We start from the raw sequence: 20,567 nt of genomic DNA, 5'->3' as shown, positions 1-20,567 counted from the left end.
ATCATTAATGTTATTATGTAAGTTTCAATGTCAACTTTGGAGTGAAAAAACAATTTTTGTATTGGTTTATAAGTTTGCTTTTGTAACATCGATGTTTTGAGTTGCAAATGTGGATGAAAAGAAAACTAACCTCCATCGTTTACTTCAGACGAATTCAAAGGATACATACTACTATATAATATGGCCTCTGTGTGACTATCCGTTGTCGTTAGTGACTCTCCTAAAAAAGTTTTAAACGTAGAATTGTGTGTTACATTAAATACTGTTTCTCTACTACTAAATCTGTTTCTTATGAGGCATACAAACCAACCCTCTTTTACAGGTTGAGAGTCGAGCAATTTGAGATCTGTTCTTATACAATCTATATGTACTTTTTTACCGTAAATTGCGATATCAGCAGCTGACTTAGATGATAAGATTTGACATATCGTAGAGTTTGATTCAATTTGACTTTCTTTTTTTCCGTTATTGAAAAACCAAGATATACTCTTAGCTGGAGAATATGATACAAAGTACGTTGATATCACAATGTTATTGCTATGTCTTTCAACTACGCTTGTCAATACTATGGGTGGCCCTGAAAGTATAGAAATATGACTATTAGTTCTTACTTATCTTTGTTTTGATTTGTTTTTTATAATTCTTCATTTTTTTTTCGGGGGAGTAGGGGACTCTAGGAGTTGATCTTTGTTTGTTTGGGTTTTTGTATTGCGTTTGTCTTTTTTTATATTTATAGTTTTCATTACAAATAAAAAGAACTATAAGCGCCAGAATGGTCTTTATAAAATAGATGGTTCAATATGAAAATCAATGCATTTTTCATATATTACACACTCTAATATAATACAAGATATAATACAAAACTATACGTTGATGAACAGTTTGATTTTTTTTTTCAACAAACGCATGTTCTTAGCAGAAAATCAAAGTTCTGCCTATAATTAATGCTGTCAATGTTTAACTTTTCTTGGATTTCCTTATGTAGTGAATATCATCTTGTACATGAAATCATTTAGAATTCTAAAAAAAGCCTGCTAAATTACTAGTAGTTAAAACGTAATGCATTGTTGCGAATTCATGAACAAAACTTTTAAACATTTTTGTTTACTAATTATAATTTTGTCACCTTTAACAGACAGTTCAGCATTAGAAGAAAAGTTCTATGTTGGTGTTTCCAAAATACATTTATAAATGCCAGTGTTCATGTAGTTACAAAATTCGAAACGTAAGCGAGAGACGCCGTCTTTAACAATGCATGGCAAAGACCTAATGAATTCATCATTGTAAAAGTGCTTCCAAACACAAGACCATTCTGTGTATAAATTCGTATTGACAAAGCAATTAATATATGTTGAATTCCCTGTGCTGCAGTTGTATCGCCTTGATGATGCCAATACCCGTGTGTCTGTGAATAGAAAGAAACTGTATAAGAGTAAAGACACGTGGTGCGCTTGCCACTGAGACAACCATCCATCACAATACCTAAATAAACCGAATGAATATATCAATAGGAAACAATACGATCTCCAACAATGATCAAAACACAAACTGTTAAGTAAAATACTATGTTTACCTCTCCAGGAAACATTTGAAGCACCACAACACACTTATACAGGATTTAGAAAAATTGTTATAGTTTGTGATTCGGTCGATTTGTTTGTATGTTTAAACAAACTGTTGAGTAAAATACAATGTACACCTAGCTAGAAAATATTTCAAACATTACAACATAGAAAGCTTACAGACTGATTTAAGGAAATAACATGCAACGTCTCATTTTCTTCAGAAATGTAATATTAATTTGGGTTTTTTTGTTATATATTATGACCACTAAGTATGTATACCTGTATAAGTAAGCGTTACATCTGCATGAATACTTCCAACTCTGTTTCTTACACTTATTCCATATTTTTTAAAATAATGATTGGTACTTGGAACTATCTTCCCCTCAATGAGAAACATGTCATTTTGTGTTGTTTTTACATTCAATAAACCAACTTGAAGACTTTCTTCACTTGACAGAGTCCATGAAGCAGTAGGTTTTTCAAAACTTCTTATGGGAATTGAAATATATGCTGGGTTTCCAATTTCAGTATCAAAAATAAAAGGAGCATTTGAAGCAAGTTCTGGCTTATCTGAAGTAAAATAGAAATGCTTTCATGACGTTTTCATTGTTTTTGTCGATATCATTTAGGTTACTATAACATTGATAGATGTCTACGTGATAGTAAGGGACAGGATTTCTGCTGGCGGAATAAAAATTGTGGCGATTAAAATTTACTATTGGCGAAAGAAATATAACAATTCGATTTCATCCATCTTGTTTACTTTTTTCCTTTTTTCGGTTTCTCGGACTTTACCTGATCAAGCTATCGTTTCACAAAATATCGTAAATCGTACGATTTACGACTGGTCGTAGAATAATTTACCGACCAAGTTAACGAGTGTTTCACAAACGTGTCGGGATCTCTCCGCACCGACATCCGATTACCGACCTCTGTCCCAAAGCTCTTTTATGTGAAGGTCTGAAAATGGAGTCAACACGCACCTGTCAGTTCGTAAATAAACGATTTTTGGATTCTCAATTGTACAGTTAATAAAAGTAGGACGTGCCGGTTGTACGAGAAAAGGTTGAAATGATAGCCTCACAGGTAAATATGTGTTATGTCTCCTTTTTATTGCTGCTTTAATTATCTGGTAAAACAATCCCGGGTAACTTTTGTAGATTTCCAGCAGACGACACATTAAACCGGTAGCTGAAAAGCCATTGGAGGGAGTTTTAGAGGGTCCTTTATTCCCACTTTTCCATAACCCAAGTCCCTCTTTCCTTCCCTTACTCCCAGACGAAAATCGGACAGAATATGTTTTCCAACATATCCCATTTTTACCCCCTTTTCTTCTCCCGCTTCCCGTTCCTTCATTCCGCTGCCCATCCCCTCCCATAGGAAAGGCCAGTCTTTGGTCTCGATAAGGAATAGACATACTCATGATACTGGTTTTACTGATTAAGTTACAGAAAATATTCAAACTTAAAACATTTTTATGAAATGGAAACCCTATCATTTGCCAATCTCTTACCAATATTATATATATAAGACACAGAAAGATACTGCATGGGATATGACAGTGGTGGACAGGATGATTTTTTTGCAGTTTAATCTAATGCTATGGAAGTTTTTTTTTCGACTTGACCTTGGTACAATTCAACATACAAAAAGTTTTGTACACATAAAAAAATTCCTGCATTTTTGTGTTGCAGATAATTCATTTTTGGGCAATATTTTATCAGGTCCTTCCAGACTGGGATATTCACTTTCAAAATCCTCCTATCCCCCCTTTTTTTTCCACCCAAGAAAATCAATTGGTTGTCCCTTAAGATGGTGATGATCCTTGTAATCTAGTATTACTGCAAACCAGGGATCAATGCAAATATTCATGTAAATGTTAACATTTAAAAATCTCAACACATTCTATCTCTTAATAGATATAAGAAGATGTGGTATGAGTTCCAATAAGACAACTCTCCATCCAAGTCACAATTTATAAAAGTAAACCATTATAGGTCAAAGTACGGTCTTCAACACAGAGCCTTGGCTCACACCGCACAGCAAGCTATAAATGGCCCCAAAAATTACTAACTGTAAAACCATTCAAACAGGAAAACCAACGGTCTAATCTATATAAAAAATGGGAAACGGGAAACACATCAACAAACAACAACTACTGAACATCAAGGCCATTTACTTTATTTATCTTGTTTTTAAAAGTGGAGACACAAAAGTATTGTTCAGTTAGAAATCATGGGCTTATTGATATCATTTATAATACTCTTCTCTCTTGTTCTTTGGACTAACGCGGGTGGTGTTAAAAAGGTGCTGGTGTTTGGTGGAAATGGTCTTATTGGTGCAGCCAGCGTCAATAAAATGCTAGAAAATGGACACGATTTGACTTTGGTTACCAGAGGAAACTGGTACTGGGACACTGACGATACTATCAAGCCACGGATACAGCATTTGAAATGTGATCGAATGAAATGTTTAATGGATTTCTGGAGTGCAGAACAGTATGATTTTTATGATGCAATTGTAGATTTCAGTGGTTTTGATCCGTATATTATCAAGGATACATTGAAACTTCTGAAAGGTAAGTCGACTTCATATTTTTACGGAGGTTCTGTTCGGATGAAAAGAACCTCAATACTATTTTCGGTCATATTATAAACTAATGTATCATTTCACATGTGAAATTATCGGTTTTTATTTCACTGAGAAATCATACAAGGTAATTTATTGCAACCCATGTAATAAATATATCCAGTGAATTTCAGTAGATAAAAAAAAATAATAAAAGGATGAGGTGCAACACTGACTCATTCCGCCAGTAACTTTCATCGAGATCTTAGTTTGTTATGTACATGGCACATTTATCCTTTTATTTATATATCTATATTAGTTATAAAGACTCGTATCAAAGTCAATTAAAAACATAGATAACAAAATTTATGATAATTGCAATAAACCTTCAAACTTCAGGCGCGGATCTAGTCATTTTAAAAAAAGGGGTAGAGGGGTCCAACCTTAAGTCCCCATACAAAAGCATTAGTTGTCAAACAAAAAGGAATCCCCCTTTTTATACATGAAAACCAACTAAATGCAGAAAATGTTGCATATGCAAAGCATTTGACAAAACAATAGCTATTAAATACGTGTCTTTGGCGTGCACAAATATGATTTTTTTTTAATTGCAGGACGAGTAGGGCTTTATATCTACATCAGTTCTGACTCTGTATACGAGGTCTGCACGAAAAACCATACTCGGCCAACGGTAGAGACCGATTCTGTACGACCGGATGATATACCAGAGCAGGAGATTCTGAACAAGAAAGATGATTACGGACATCGGAAATTTTCAGGGGAAGAGGTTTTGGTAGAACAAAGAAAGCAAGATGGGATGCCATACTTCTTCATCAGATTGCCGGATGTTATTGGATCACGTGATAACACGTACCGTTGGTGGATATACCAGGCTTGGTTGCGATTATCACCATACTTAGAAACAGAAATATCTATTCCGAAAAATCTTGTTAACTTTCCGATGAGCTTCGTTTATGTTGAAGACGTTGCAAAAATTGTATCACAAAGTTTGAATTATGACAAAGACCTTTTAGACGAAGCATACAACTTTGCTTTTGATGAGACGCCAACGCTGCCAGAAGGTCTTGAAATGATGAAAAAATATATGGAAAAGCAAGATATTAATATTCAAGTGTCTGACAATGAAGATGTTGTTCACTTATTTCCGTCCGTGACAAGAGGTCCAATATGCTGTGAAAAAGCAAAGCATAAACTTGGTTTTAAGCCCACGTCTTTCGAACAGGCTGCAAAGGAAACGGTTGATTTTTATGAACAAGCAATGTTAAGTAACAAATTTAAAAGAGAACGGTTAAGTGTATTAACAACGTTGGAAACATTTTCACCTAATATTCCTAGAAACGTTTATATAGGACTCCGAAAAGAATATGGTTTAAATATAAAAAGTAGAGAAGAACTGTAGTATCGGATCCAGTTGATATCATTGTTCATTCGAGCGTCACTGTTGACTACTTTGTAAACGAAACACTCGTCTGGCGTACAAAATGTTACATTGAAAAAGGATTAAAGTCGAGAATGATGTAATATATTTTTTTTTATAAAATATAACTACTTTATTTCTAAAGAAAAATGAAAATGTTCATCGCTTAATGTTTTGACATGCATTAAAATCTAAAATTGGGTTTACAGACATACGTGTACTTTAAAAGATAACATAAGAATCTTAAGAATATTAAAACAAAATTATCAAGGGGTCTATACTTTCAAATGTTCGATTTAATTTCAATGTTATACATGTATACGTATAAAACAACTTCAGTCAAATCTAGACAAAACACTGGTCTGAACAGTGTTTCAAACTGGTCAGAGTTGTCTTTGAAAGTGGTCCGAGTTGTCTTAAAATTGTCCGAGATGTCTTGGTCCGATTTGTCTTTGGTCAGTTGTCCTGATTCCGACAACCTACTGAAAGGTGTTAAAAAGGTATTTACATCTACTGCATTTCATAGATTTGTAACATTTCTCCACTTTTTTTATTTGTTTACAAAAGAAATCTGGGACTGGGACAAACTAACTTGCAAAAATTGTTTACTTTACATGTTTACTCATTATAAAAATCTAAACAAAACTCTCAGTTGTTTTCGGCGGTGGTCTTTTTCTCAAAGTCTTCTGCAACCGGCCCGGTATTTTTTTCCGAACTTTACATATTCTGAGTATTTTTTACTTGAAAAGAAAAATAATTTAATTATTAAAACTATTTGTCGCTTTGATTTATAAGGTTGACTCAACCGGAGGGACAATACACTTTATCGCTACCTTTAGACCAATCCGGAAAAAAAACAGTCACTTAGGCAATTTCCTGTTTGGGTCAAGTGTTGCAAAAACAAAGGTCATCAGTAACGAGCTAAGTGAGGAAAAAGTTAAGAAAGCAAACATTTTGAAACTTTGATAAATTATGATTCACTGTTTTTTAAACACAAATTAAAGTAATAAAAATGCTTTGTTTGTAATTTTACGATTGTTTAAACATTTCTCTTTGAAAAGTTTAATGCATAATATATTGTTTAAACAGGGCCCCAGATCGCTAAAAGTTGTGTAATTTTAGAACTTATCTGGATTTGAATAAATAGCGATAAGGTGTATTGCAAAATGACTGTTTATCGTGTCTGCCAAGTGCATGTGTTTTCACCATATTAATCTGTAACAGTTGATCTAAATCGATAAAAAATCTACCTTGATAAAAAGATAAAAGTACAATTTGAATAATGATGGCAAAATCTTAAGACTAAAATTGAGAATGGAAACGGGGAATGTGTCAAAGAGACCTCAACCCAAAAAAAGAGCAGAAAAATAGCCCAAGGCCACCAATGGCCATGGGTTTCAACACAGCGAGAAAATCCCGCACCCGTAAAATGTGTACCAGTTCAGCAAAAATGGACGTCACACTAAACTCCGAAACATATAAATAAACCAAAATTTTAAAAAACATACAAGACTAACAAAGGCCAGAGGCTCTTGACTTGGGACAGGCGCAAAAATGCAGCGGGGTTAAACATGTTTTGTGAGATCTCAACCTCCCCCTATACCTCTAGCAAATGTAGAATAAACAAACACACAGCAATACGCACAGTAAAACTCAGTTTAAAAGAAGTCCGAGTCCGATGTCAGAGTAGGTAACAGAAGAAACTAAGCAAAATGACAATGATACATAAATTAACAAAGGACTACTAGCAGTTACTTTCATGCCAGCTCTAGACCTCAGTTAAACTGATTGAAAGATTATGTCTTCATCATATGAAAATCAAGCACAATCCCTCCCGTTAGGGGTTTAGTATCATAACATCATAATATAATACAATACCTCACCTATGGAAGTATTCATTCTTTAGTTGTGGGTGTCTTGTAGTCACAGCCGAATGCGGATATTTTCAACTCTTACTCCGATTTCGCACCGATATTACTATTTCGACGAAAGTTATTGTGTTTTTTTTTGAGATTTTTTTTTAATTCTTGAGTGCCTCCGCCAACGTGAGCCAATAATTTCTTTTTTTTGTCGGCCAACCCCGTATGTATGCCATCTTAAACACTAATTTTTACAGTGGCTTACGTTGGCGGAGGTCTATTAAAACGAAGGATTTCAGTCCAAAAATCAACATTTTTCTATCTTTTGACGTATTCAAAGCACTTTAAACAACGTTAACGCGTCAACAGCAAGGTTTAACGTGTTTAAAGTTATGGAAATCCTTCGTCAAAAAGTAGAGTCAACGGGATAAAATGTAGATCGAATGCCTTAAAAGTTAAAAATGATAAATAGGAGTTTTATAGCGATAAACAATGTTTTAACGCGTTAAACGAGGTTTTAATGCGTTTTAAAAAGGGCATACGATACAGTTAATATTAAGGTTAGAATATTTTTAATAAGGAAACACAATTCTGATTCACAGTCCCTTTTGAACTTTTGACTGAAGAATTTTTGTGTCAAAATTTGATAGTTTCTCATATATTCTGGCTTGAGTGATTGATCTTTTAGACTTGAGAACTATTTGGAATATGTATTCAGATTTTTTTTTTTGAAGAAGTTCACAGCATTTATATATACCCTATTTGAACATTCAATTTGTTTTCATAAAATGTGTAAAAATAACTCCTTTGTCACAAAGCTATACTGGCAAGAATTCTTTAATGAAAAACTATCCATTTCTTGGGAGTCTTCATCCTATTCTGTATGTAGTGTCAGTCATACATTGTACATGCTACAGATTTAAATACATTTTAAAATATATATATATATATATATTCATTTATACCTTACATTTATATAACCTTGTGTAAAACAATTGATTCACAAATTTATTGGCACTGAGAAATAAAGCTTAAACACATCATTATAATAACATGTCAGGTTTTTATGTAACAAAATGTGACATTTTGTGCATGTCCATTACATAGGGTGTATGAAAGCTTGATTTTACCTAATTTTAGTGGTAAATATATGCAAACACTGTATAAGCAAACTTTCCTTTAATATTAAATCAGTGTCATTGTTTGTAAATATTTTTTAACCATAAAAGAGTGAAAATTCACATGTGCAAGAAACATTTTCTTGTAAAAAATTGTTACACATGGCATAAAAATATTACACACTTGCTTTGAATTTTACATTTGGCCCTACATTCAAGTTGTTTCCCTTTTGCATAAAATTCTACCATTGGAAATTTAAAAATGAAGAAATCTAGAAATTAAATCAGATATCTTATATATTAGATAAGCTATCTTATGAAACAGTTTATAAATGTCTTATTTAGTTTATTAGATATCTTATTAAGTTTATAAGATATTTTTAATATTCAGGTTATACAGTGTCTTATTTAGTTAAAAAGATATCTTATGAATTAAATAAGATCTTTTATAAAGATATATCATTAAGTTTATTATTTATTATATATTTTCATCACTTTAGGTTAAAAGATATCTTATTTAGTTATAAAGATAAATTTTATAAACTTTATAAGATATCTTATAAACTTAATTAGATAACTTATAATCTAAACAAGATATCTAATATACTTTATACAATATCTTAATATATTAAATCAGATATCTTGTAAACTAAATAAGACATTGATTAGTTTTCTGATATAAACAGTTTCACATTTTTCCTGTCAGGGACTTTTATATCCGACTGCGGTATGCGTTTTTATATGACCGCAAAATTTTTGCTTTAGTATATTGTTATGGCGTTGTGAGTGTTGTCCATTTAGGAGTAATGGGGCCAAAAACAATACTTTTCTTATACTTTGTATAAATTGCTTATTAAGTTATTTCTTGACCAATTTAAATGGGGTTTAATTCAAAGTCTTGAATTCTTCGGGTTCTTCAATATGCTGAATCTGACCATGTATTTAAATTTTTGTTTATTTGGCCCAGTTTTCAAATTGGTCCACATTGAGGTCCAAAGGGTCCAAAGCTAAACTTTGTATGATTTAATCTAAAATTGAATTCTTTGGGTTCTTTGATATGCCGATTCTAATAGTGTATTTAGATTTTTAATTTTGGGCCCTATATTCAAATTGGTTCACATAAAGGTCCAAAGGGTCAAAAATTAAACTTTTGTTTGATTTCAACTAAAATTGTATTCTTCGGGTCCTTTGATATGCTGAATCTAACCATGTATTTTAACTTTTGATTTTGGGCCTGTTTTTCAAATTGGTCTACATTTAGGTAAAAATAAACTTTGTTTGATTCCAACAAAAATTGAATTATGGGCTTCTTTGATATGTTGAATCTTACAGTGTATTTAGATTTAGGATTTTGGGCCCCATTCAAATTGGTCCACATTGAGTTCCAAAGGGTCTAAAATTAAACTTTGTTTGATTTCATAAAAAATTTGGTACTTGGGGTTCTGTGACATGATGAATCTTACCATGTAATTAGATGTTTGATTTTGGGCCCGGTTTTCAAATTAGTCAACATTAAGGTCCAAAGGGTTCAAAATTAAACTTAGTTTTATATTAACAAAATTGTATTCTTGGGGTTCTTTGGTATGCCAAATCTACCTATGTATTTGAATTTTTGATTTTTGGCCCAGTTTTCAATTTGGTCTAAATCGGGGTCCAAAATTCAACTTTGTTTGATTTCAACAAAAATTGAATGTATGGGTTCTTTGTAATGCTAAATCGAACCGAGTATTTGGATTTTGGGCCCAGTTATCAAATTGGTCAACAGTGATCATGAGGTTCAAAGGATCCAATATTAAACTTTGTTTGATTTCATCAAAAATTGAATTTTTGTGGTTCTTTGATATGTTGAATCAAACCATGTACATGAATTAAGATTTTGGATATTGGACCATAATAGATAAATGTCCAATTTCAAATTTTTAAGTTCATCAACCACATTCATTCTGTGTCAGAAACCTATGCTGTGTCAAATATTTAATCACAATCCAAATGCAGAGCTTTATCAAGCTTGAATGTTGTGTCCATACTTGCCCCAACTGTTTAGGGTTGTACCTTTTCGGTCATAACAAGCTTCTCGTTGTTGAAGGCTTTACAGTGGCCTATAATTGCTGACTACCACTTCATTTTGACTCTAGTGGATAGTTGCCTCATTTGCAATTATACCATATCTCCTCAATGTTAGCTCATCTGGCCCATCACTTTGCGTCCGTTGTCTGTCAGCGTCCGTTAACTTTTACAAAAATCTTCTTCTATGAAACTACTGGGTTAAATTTAACCAAACTTGGCCACAATCGTTTTTGGTTATCTAGTTTAAAAAAATGTGTCCAATGACCCTGCCTGCAAACAAGATGGCCGACATGTCTAAAAATAGAACAATGGGGTAAACGGCAAGTTTTGTCTATTATAAATAGAAAATCTGATTATGGCAGAAATATTTGGAATGTTGAGCTCTACCAATTGTCCATTTACTTCAAAGCTATCATTTTTCAGGTGTTTTTTGTCAAAAATGTAAGAGCCCCATCTGTGTACAGTCTCATCCTTTATATATGTTATGTATTATCATCAAATACATTGTACAACATATATTTAAATATTAAGATTGGACACGAGAGCAGCCACTTCCATTTTAGACAAAAAACGTCTACAAATGAGCACAAATGCAAATAATGTGAAGATCTTAGTAATTTTGCATCAATTAATGATGCTAGTACTTGATGCATTGCGTTGTATTGTAAAAAAAAACGCCCATATTTATCTGAAAAGTATTCTTCTTTCAAAAAAAATAACTAATAGTTTACACTTTTAACTAATTCGAAAAAATGCTATATTTTTGGACCAAAAAGGGGTCTTACCAGGCCTACTCCTTTGAAAATTTAACTGTATGGAGTGCAGAAATATCATCTCACACTCAATGCAGTGCTAGAATCTATATTTATAGAATAATTAAGATATCTGATAATTCAATCATATAAGATATCTTGTATTGCTTATAAGACATATAGTAAAGTAATTGTTTAAAAGATATCTTTAAGAAGATTATCTTATAAACTATATACGATATCCCAAGAAGAATACAAGATATCTGATATATTATATACTTCATAAGATATCTTAAAATTGAAGAAATATAAAAATGACTTGCTATACTCTTAATGTTAGAAATATATTTTTGCAATTGTTCTTTTTTTAAATTATAAACAAGATTTTACTTTTTATTTTTCAGTATCAATATCAGAGGTTGAAAAGCAAAACATTGAAAGGAAAGAGAAAAGCTGCAGATGCAAGAAGAAAACTGATAATGAAAAAAAATAACTCTTGAAATATGGAAGGAATGTGTTGCCTGTTAAAAAAGAAAAAAATACAGATCTTGTATCTTAGGAATGTAAACTGTCTCCAGGATTCAAATTTTAATATTTGTTTCATTGGCAATATGTACTTGACAAGAGGAGTAAAAATCACTTTGAAGTTTCATATTCTGTTCATTTTAAGACAATTTCAGCTGAAATTATTCTTTGACCAAGATACATATACTGTTGGAATAAAAATATTTAAATGGTGAAAATTTTGTTAAAATTATAAATATAATATAAAGGTCTACAAATACTCTATAGAAAAATGCAACTTCATTGAAATACAGGAAATGAGAAGTTGAGTTCAACCAGATGTTGAAAATCAGTTGTTGAAAATCTTTTTGCCACTTTGTTATCTTCTTTTGTATTTCTTAGTATTGTAATTTCAACTCGCACTAAAGACATGATGATCTTTTGCCATCGGTTGCAAATTGCTGTCTGTTGTCCTACATGTGTATACTTTTTTATAAATCTTCTGATAAATCTCCTCTAAAAACTACTGAACCCATTTAACTCTAATTATACCCCATGCAACATATTTGCGTAGGGTATAATGTGTTTGACCTGTACGTCTCTCAGTCCTGTTCTTTTCATTACCACTCCTCTAAAACCACACAATAAAATGTCATGAAACTTTTTAGATAATAAGGAGATACTGTGCAAATGTGCATATCCACAGGAAATTATGATTGCATTTTTTATTCCCATTTGAACTTAGAGAATTTCAGATGCAGATCCAGGATTTTGAAAAAAGGGGTGAGGGGACAAACTAGACAAAATTTGGAGTGGAACAGGTAATCATATCCTATCTCCGGAGTTATACCCCGTTATGAATGAGATAAGGTATACTGTTTTACCCCTGTTCGTCCATGCATTCCATGAAATTTCAGTTGCATTTTTCACATAAACTACAATCAGAGCTTCCTGAAACTTGTTTCATAGCTTCGTGGCAGCATTTCCTTTTATTTTTAATGTATTAATCTCAGTGTAACGGTTGTAAAAAGTCTTTAAAGGGACAGAGAAGACCAAATAAACCAAGAATGATCTTGATATTGAAAGTTTATATGTTTCTGTAGTCAGAAATTGAATCTTGTGTATTTTCTGTTAAATTCATATATGACAGTTGGTTCAAATTAAGCTTTAAATTGAAAACTTGTCGCCATGATATAGCCAATAGTGCTGAAAGTAGTGTTTAACACAATCAATCAAGCAACCCAGATCCCTTAAACTACACAGAATGATTGCACATAACATATATTGCAGTTGTGCATCTGTGATAATTGAATAGTTTGTTGTTTCTCCAACTTTTCCAGTCTTGGGAACGACGATTGTTTTACCAATATTTGAGGGTTTTTTCAATGAATCTAACTACAGTAGATAGAAGAGAAACAGAAAAAGGCAAACATTAGCATGCAGTTAAACAAGATCTACGAACAAGTTGCTTTCTTTAAAAAAAGAAATGCAATCGCGAACCTTAATGCCTGTTTGGTATATAAGATCAGATAATTGTAATATAAAGATGCATGATTTTACCTCATTTTTTTATACAAAATGTAGAAAACTGACATGGATTTTTAATGAAACTGCTGTTCAATGTTGGGCATAGTTTTCTTCCAAAAAATCATTTATCTCTCTTCCGATAGACAACATTACAACGTTCTAGATAGAAGGCAACCACTGTATGTTCCATTCTGAGGTGTTTTTTTTGGGAAATTTGAGGTAGCTTCCTAGCTAAAGTCGACATTTAAATGGGAAAACAGAATTTTACAGAAATGAATCATGATTATTTGTTTTTGTAGCCAGTTTGAAAATATAAACAATTCAAGATTAAAAAAAATATTTTTCACATGAAGCATGGCAGACATTGAACGTTGCTATAATTTCAAACTAGAGGCTCTAAAGAGCCCGTGTCGCTCACCTTGGTCTATGTGCATATCAAACAAAGGACACTCTCCAACATTGTAGACGAGAATAGACCATGACAAAAATCTCTATTTTGTTGATCTTGTATTACTGATTTTTTAGTCTGTTTAGTCTGAGACTACTTTATTAGTAGTCTCAGGTTTAGTTTCTATCTTCTTTAGTTTTTGCTCAAAATACAAAAGAGGGTAAACAAAATCCTTGTTAAAGGTCAATCACTCCTATGAAGAGTGACAGTCTACTAACTATATCGGCAAAATTTGTCTTTTTAATAGATCTTGCCTTGCTGATCATTTTTGTGATTTAAAGTGTCTATTTATCTATTATAATTTAAATCATACACGGCATAACGGAAGAAAAAAAATGTTTCTCTCTAAATATCATAGTTTTCATGATAATAAGCAACAATGAAAAAAAAAATGGTAAAATATGTCATTTATGGGCAATAACTCCTATAAGAATTTGTCTAACAGTTTTGACGTATATGGAAAATTGGTAGAGCTTATTATTCTGAACATTTTTGCTCCTTTCAGATTTTCTCTATTTATAACGGTTCAAAAAATAATAAACAAAACTTGCATTTTACACCTATGTTCTATTTTTAGCTATATCGGCCATGTTGGTTGGTAGGCGTGGTCATCGGACACATTTTATAAGCTAGATACCCAAATAATGATTGTGGCCAAGTTTGGTTAAATTTGTCTCAGAGGAGAAGATTTTTGTAAAAGATTACAAAAATTTGCCAAAAAATTGTTAAAAACTGACTATAAAGGGCAATAACTCCTTAAGGGGTCAATTGACCATTTTGGTCTTTTAACTTATTTGTAGATCTTACTTTTCTGAACATTATTGCTGTTTACAGTTTATCTTTATCTATAATAATATTCAAGATAATAACCAAAATCTGCAAAATTTTCTTAAAATTACCGATTCAGGGGCAGCAACCCAACTACGGGTTGTATGATTTGTCTGAAAATTTTAGGGCAGATAGATCTTACCCTGTTGAACATTTTTACTCCTGTTTGATTTGCTCTAAATGCTTTAATTTTAGAGATATAAGCCAAAATCTGCATTTTACCCCTGTGATCTATTTTTAGCTGTGTCGGCCATGTTGGTTGGTAAGCGGGGTCATCGGACACATTTATAAAACTAGATACCCTAATGATGATTGTGGCCAAGGTTGATTAACTTTGTGTCAGTAGTTTCAGAGGAAAAGATTTTTGTAAAAGATTACAAAATTTACGAAAAATTGTTAAAAATTGACTATGAAGGGCAATAACTCCTTAAGGGGTCAATTGGCCATTTTGGTCATGTTGACTTATTTGTAGATCTTACTTTGCTGAACATTATTGCCGTTCACAGTTTATCTCTATCTATATTAATATTGAAAATTAATAACCAAAAACTGCAAATTTTTGGTTATTTAACTTATTTGTATATCTTACTTTTCTGAACATTATTGCTGTTTACAGTTTATCTTTATCTATAATAATATTCAAGATAATAACCAAAAACTGCAAAATTTTCTTAAAATTACCGATTCAGGGGCAGCAACCCAACTACGGGTTTTATGATTTGTCTGAAAATTTCAGGGCAGATAGATCTTGACCTGATGAACAATTTTACTCCATTCAGATTTGCTCTAAATGCTTTGATTTCAGAGATATAAGCCAAAATCTGCATTTTACCCCTATGATAATCGGACACAGTTTTCATACTAGATATCCCAATGATGATTGTGACCAAGTTTGATTAACTTTGGCCCAGTAGTTTCAGAGGAGAAGATTTTTGTAAAACGACGGACGACGGACGTCAAGTGATGAGAAAAGCTCACTTGGCCAAGGGCCAAGTGAGCTAAAAAGGATATTGCAGAGTGGAACTGTTTTGTCTGCTAAACCGACGTGCACTTGCATATTATAATAGATAGAGATAAACTGTAAACAGCAAAATTGTTCAGCAAAGTTAGATCTAAAATTAGTCAACATGACCAAAATTGTCAATTGACTCCATAAGGAGCTATTGTCCTTTAAAATCAATTTTTAACATTTGTTTTGCAGATTTTTGTAATCTTTTACAAAAATCTTCTCTGAAACTACTGGGCCAAATTAAACCAAACTTGGCCTAAATCATCCTTAGGGTATCTGGTTTAAACATGTATCCGATGACCCCGCCCATCAACCAAGATGGCCGCCATGGCTAAAAATAGAACAGGGGGGGGGAGTAAAATGCAGTTTGGCTTATATCTCTGAAACTAAAGCATTTAGAGCAAATCTGACATGGGGTAAAAATGTTCATCAGGTCAAGATTTATCTGCCCTGAAATTTTCAGACGCATCAGAAAACCCGTTGTTGGGTTGCTGCCCCTAAATTGGTAATTTTAAAGAAAATTTACAGTTTTTGGTTATTATTTTGAATATCATAATAGATAGAGATAAACTGTAAACAGCAAAAATGTTCAGCAAAGTAAGCTCCACAAATAAGATCAAAATTGTCAATTGACCCCTTCATGATTTATTGCCCTTTAAAGTCAATTTTTTACAATTTTTCGTAAAGTTTTGTAATCTTTTACAAAAATCTTCTCCACTTAGTCTACTTGGTCAAATAGAATTAAACTTAGCCACAATTTTCAATAGGGTATCTTGATTTCGAAATGTATCCGATGACCCTGCCATCCAACCAACATGGCTGCCATGGCTAAAAATAAAACATAGGGGTTTACTACAGAAGTCTATGGGAAAATTGTAAAAAAAACAATTTAAAATGGTCACAACTTGAAAACTAATTTAAATAAATAATGATAAGGGGTCTTCAGTACCTATTGTAAGACTACAATGGGATGACCTGTTTTTAATTGAACTACTGGGCCAAATCCAAACTTGGTCTCAATCATTATTAGGGTACCTAATACTATTTATTATGATTCTAACCTTATTTTACATGACTTCCAAAACCACAGTAGATACAGGTGAGCGACACGGGCACTTGAGAGCCTCTAGTTTATAACGCTAAAATGGCTCAGTTTTAAAACGCCCTATCCATTGACGGTCACTAAATCAGGGTCCAATGTGAACCCAACTACTGATGTATTTTCGGTATTCCGAAAGACTACAAATTCAACAAACATATACCATCAGGGGTTCACGCAATAATGTAAAATAAAGATATGTGATCATGATTGCCATGCAATGAGACAACTATCCAACAAAATCCAAATGAAACAGATTTAAGCAACTATAGGTCATCATGACCAAGACCAAAATCTTCAGTTGGACTGTTTGAATAATCTCATTGCCAGGTATATATATATATATATAAGTTTTATTTGCAAAAATGCCAGGTCAGCAATACATGCACATAGAAGCGCCTTGTTATATAATTATCAACATGAAATTTTACTAGATTCTTGGAGCCTCTGATTAAACTAATACCTGTGGCATTGTGCTGTTATGATATTATCTGGCTTACCTAGTTGGTTGCATCTTTTTCATTGAACTTGCAATAAAGGACTTCGCCACAAAAAAGCTTAGGTCTGCGTCATACGAGATAACGAAAGTTGGTTGAGATTTAAACTTTACAATACTTATAAAAGTGATGATTTGAAGCAGAGGCAGATTTGCAAGGGGACAAGGGGCCTGGGCCCCAATTATGGAGCTACATGTATGGTTAATTCATAGACTTTTTACATGGCCCCCGCATAACGTTGCCTAGTTTCGACCCCTCCCCCCCCCCCTGAATCCGCCACTGACCGGGCAATACCGACATAAAAATTGGATGCGAACGAACCTAGGGACAACGTGTTATGGGACCGAACGGAGTCGATACCATAGGGGTTAAACGTCAATAAGACAGCAATCAAACAAGAAGAAACCACATAAGCACATTTACAGGCAACATATTGTGTTCAACATTAGACAGGTGTCTACACAATATGTCAAGTTCTAAATCGTCACGAGTTTATATAAAAATTGTGAATAAATTTAATAGAAACAATCAAAGATCGGCATTAAAACGCAATTCTCCAAAAAATGTAACAATTTAAGAGAAAGTCTGAAATATAAATAAAAGTCACTAGTAATATTTTAAAAGCTACAACCTTTTACAACGAAACTTTTTAGGCGTATTTTCCCCTTTATTTACTAAACAAGAAAGCTTACACAGGAGCCGTGGAGTATATCCTTTAATCTGCACTGTCGGGATGAGCCAAAAAAAAAAAAGATCGAAGAGGGTGCCATGATGTGAAATAAATTCAGTGGAAATTGTTGTCCTTACCTCTTCGCAATTTTGTTTCTAAAGTCTTCAAGACATATGAAAAATGTTGAAAAATGTATATACAAAATATTCCAATTTAACAATTTTCAGATGTTGACCTCGTGGGATAAACAAATACAGGAGATTTTATTTTTTTTTAGTTTTGATGATTGTTGTATCTTTGACGTATCACCCACATCTCTACATTCTTATCTCTGTGCATTTTCATCTTAATTTGTTCAAATATCAATGTTCAAATTTCATTGTCTGGACCTTTCTCCGGCACTACTGAGCATTTGTTATATGGAGTACAATCCATGTATTTAAATAGTAAAGACTTTCAACAAATATTCAATCGTGAGATGAATAACACGTATCATAATACATGACCGTTTATCGTTTCGTTCTTATTTTTAAATATAAAAAAGAAGATGTAGTATGATTGCTAACGAGACAACTCTCCACAAGAGACCAAATGACACAGAAATTAACAACTATAGGTCACCGTACGGCCTTCAACAATGAGCAAAGCCCATACCGCACAGTCAGCTATAAAAGGCCCCGAAATGACAATGTTAAACAATTCAAACGAGAAAACTAACGGCCTACATTTTTGTAATTTATGTACAAAAAATTAACGAAAAACAAATATGTAACACATAAACAAACGACAACCACTTAAAGTCTTTCAAGGGAGATAAAGTGTTTATTGGGACAAAATGGTAGGAGCTCAAATTATTTTAAAATAAAAGGATGTAACAACCGCAGAAGGGCTGGAATTGCATGACTTCTTAATGTTAGACTGACAATTGAACCTCTCGCAAGTCTACGACTTCCATTATCGTAACCCTCTGTACGTTCATCAATTTATTCAATTAATAATTTTCTGTAAAATTTTACATCTCAAAAACTCGCGGTGTAATGATTCCTTTATCTCTTGAAGTAATTCTTCTTTTAGATGTTCGCGTAAAGCTAAAGTAAAAATGCAGCCATTGTTACATGACATGACACATATTTCCCCGCTATTGGCAAACTTTCCGATTTACGACTGCTTATACCCAGTCGGGAATTTGCGACCAATATTTATCGTAAATCGTAAATCGTAAATATTTGTGAAACGGTCGCATATCGTAAACATGGTCGTACGACCTATTTCACGATCTACGACCTTTTGTGAAACGGTGGCCAGACAATATTCAGAATTCACCTACTATGACAGAAAATTAATAATCAGCTGAGTGCATTTTTTAGCTGTAGGCAACAATGGACTAATTAATAAAATTGTATTATTTCACCAAATTTGGTTAAATGACGTCACAGGTCACCTAAAGGATTTATTTACAAATTTGCAAAGCACGTGTTTGAAGCATAGTTTTACTTCTCCACGTTTTCTTTTTAACGATGGTCCGGAAAAGAAAACTGTTGTTATGACGAAAACTGTTCAAAAGCAAGAAAAATCTCCGACTTATAATCTTTTTCCTCTAACTTTGATAGAAATAATTGATTTGAAGTGGGTGCCAGTACTTTACAACCGTTTTGGCGACGCACGTGTTTCAAGCACGGGGGCTTGTTTAGTGGGTCAGACGAGGTTTTACTGTCAATGGCGGTCGCTATCCTATATGAAATTGGTATTCTATATAGGATAGCGACCTCCATTGACAGTAAAACCTCGTCTGACCCACTAAACAAGCCCCTGTGTTTCAAGCATAGTTTTACGTCTCGACATTTCTTTTTACAATGGTCCGGAAAAGAAAACCTTTGCTACGAAGAAATAAATGAATTTGTAAGAAAAATATCTGACTTTAGTCTTTATTCTGCTACTAGACTGGAAAATATATATCCGATAAACTTATTGAAGATGAATCTCGTGTTCCCAGAAGTCAAAAATTATGATTTCATGATCTATATTTCAATTTTACAGTATCTTTTGAAAAGTAAATGTTTAATGTTTAATGTTTTTCTTAACTAAGAAGCAAAATAACAATGGAGGATTAAGTCATTGCAGATTGTATGAACTGTACATAATAGCAAATGCAACTTATGATAGTTAATACTAAAGCGAGAAATGGGTATATGCACAATTTTCTGTATAATTATCATTTCTAAACCTCTATTACAGTGATACTCCTGAGCGACAATCTCACATTGTTTAGGTGTTAGCATATTTTACGTGTTGACTATGAAATGTAATTATAGGTAATTGTGCGCTAAACTATCAATTTACAACTTGCCTGTCAACACTAAGATTGTGAGTTCGGATTTTTTTTTTTTTTTTGTTGTTGTTGGTTATTGTGTTGTCTTTTGATGAAAACATATCTTTTCAAAATAAAGTACTCACATGTTACAAGTACGTGTACTTCAGCATTCCCCATCCCTACTGTGTTGTGAACGTTACATCGGTAAGTCCCTGTGTTTTTTCTGCTTAAATTGGTTAAATGTAAAGTGCCATTTAATGTAAATTCATCTGAAGATTCACTCAAAATAGTGTCATTATTAAATATC

The 20,567-nt window shown here is 32.8% G+C and overlaps 1 long non-coding RNA gene across 1 annotated transcript; it reads right to left on the bottom strand.

Moving 5' to 3' along the window:
* Nucleotides 1-342: 342 nt before the first annotated feature.
* Nucleotides 343-20,567, bottom strand: LOC127711071 (uncharacterized). The gene is made up of 4 exons (XR_007986459.1): nt 20,404-20,567; nt 1,845-2,135; nt 1,127-1,405; nt 343-577 (listed from the first exon to the last, which is right to left on the bottom strand). It is a non-coding gene; the product is annotated as an uncharacterized LOC127711071 (long non-coding RNA).

The sequence above is a fragment of the Mytilus californianus genome, unplaced genomic scaffold (assembly GCF_021869535.1).
Source record: "Mytilus californianus isolate M0D057914Y unplaced genomic scaffold, xbMytCali1.0.p SCAF_8, whole genome shotgun sequence".
Lineage (NCBI taxonomy): Eukaryota > Metazoa > Mollusca > Bivalvia > Mytilida > Mytilidae > Mytilus > Mytilus californianus.
This window is presented reverse-complemented; position numbering and strand designations above follow the sequence as displayed.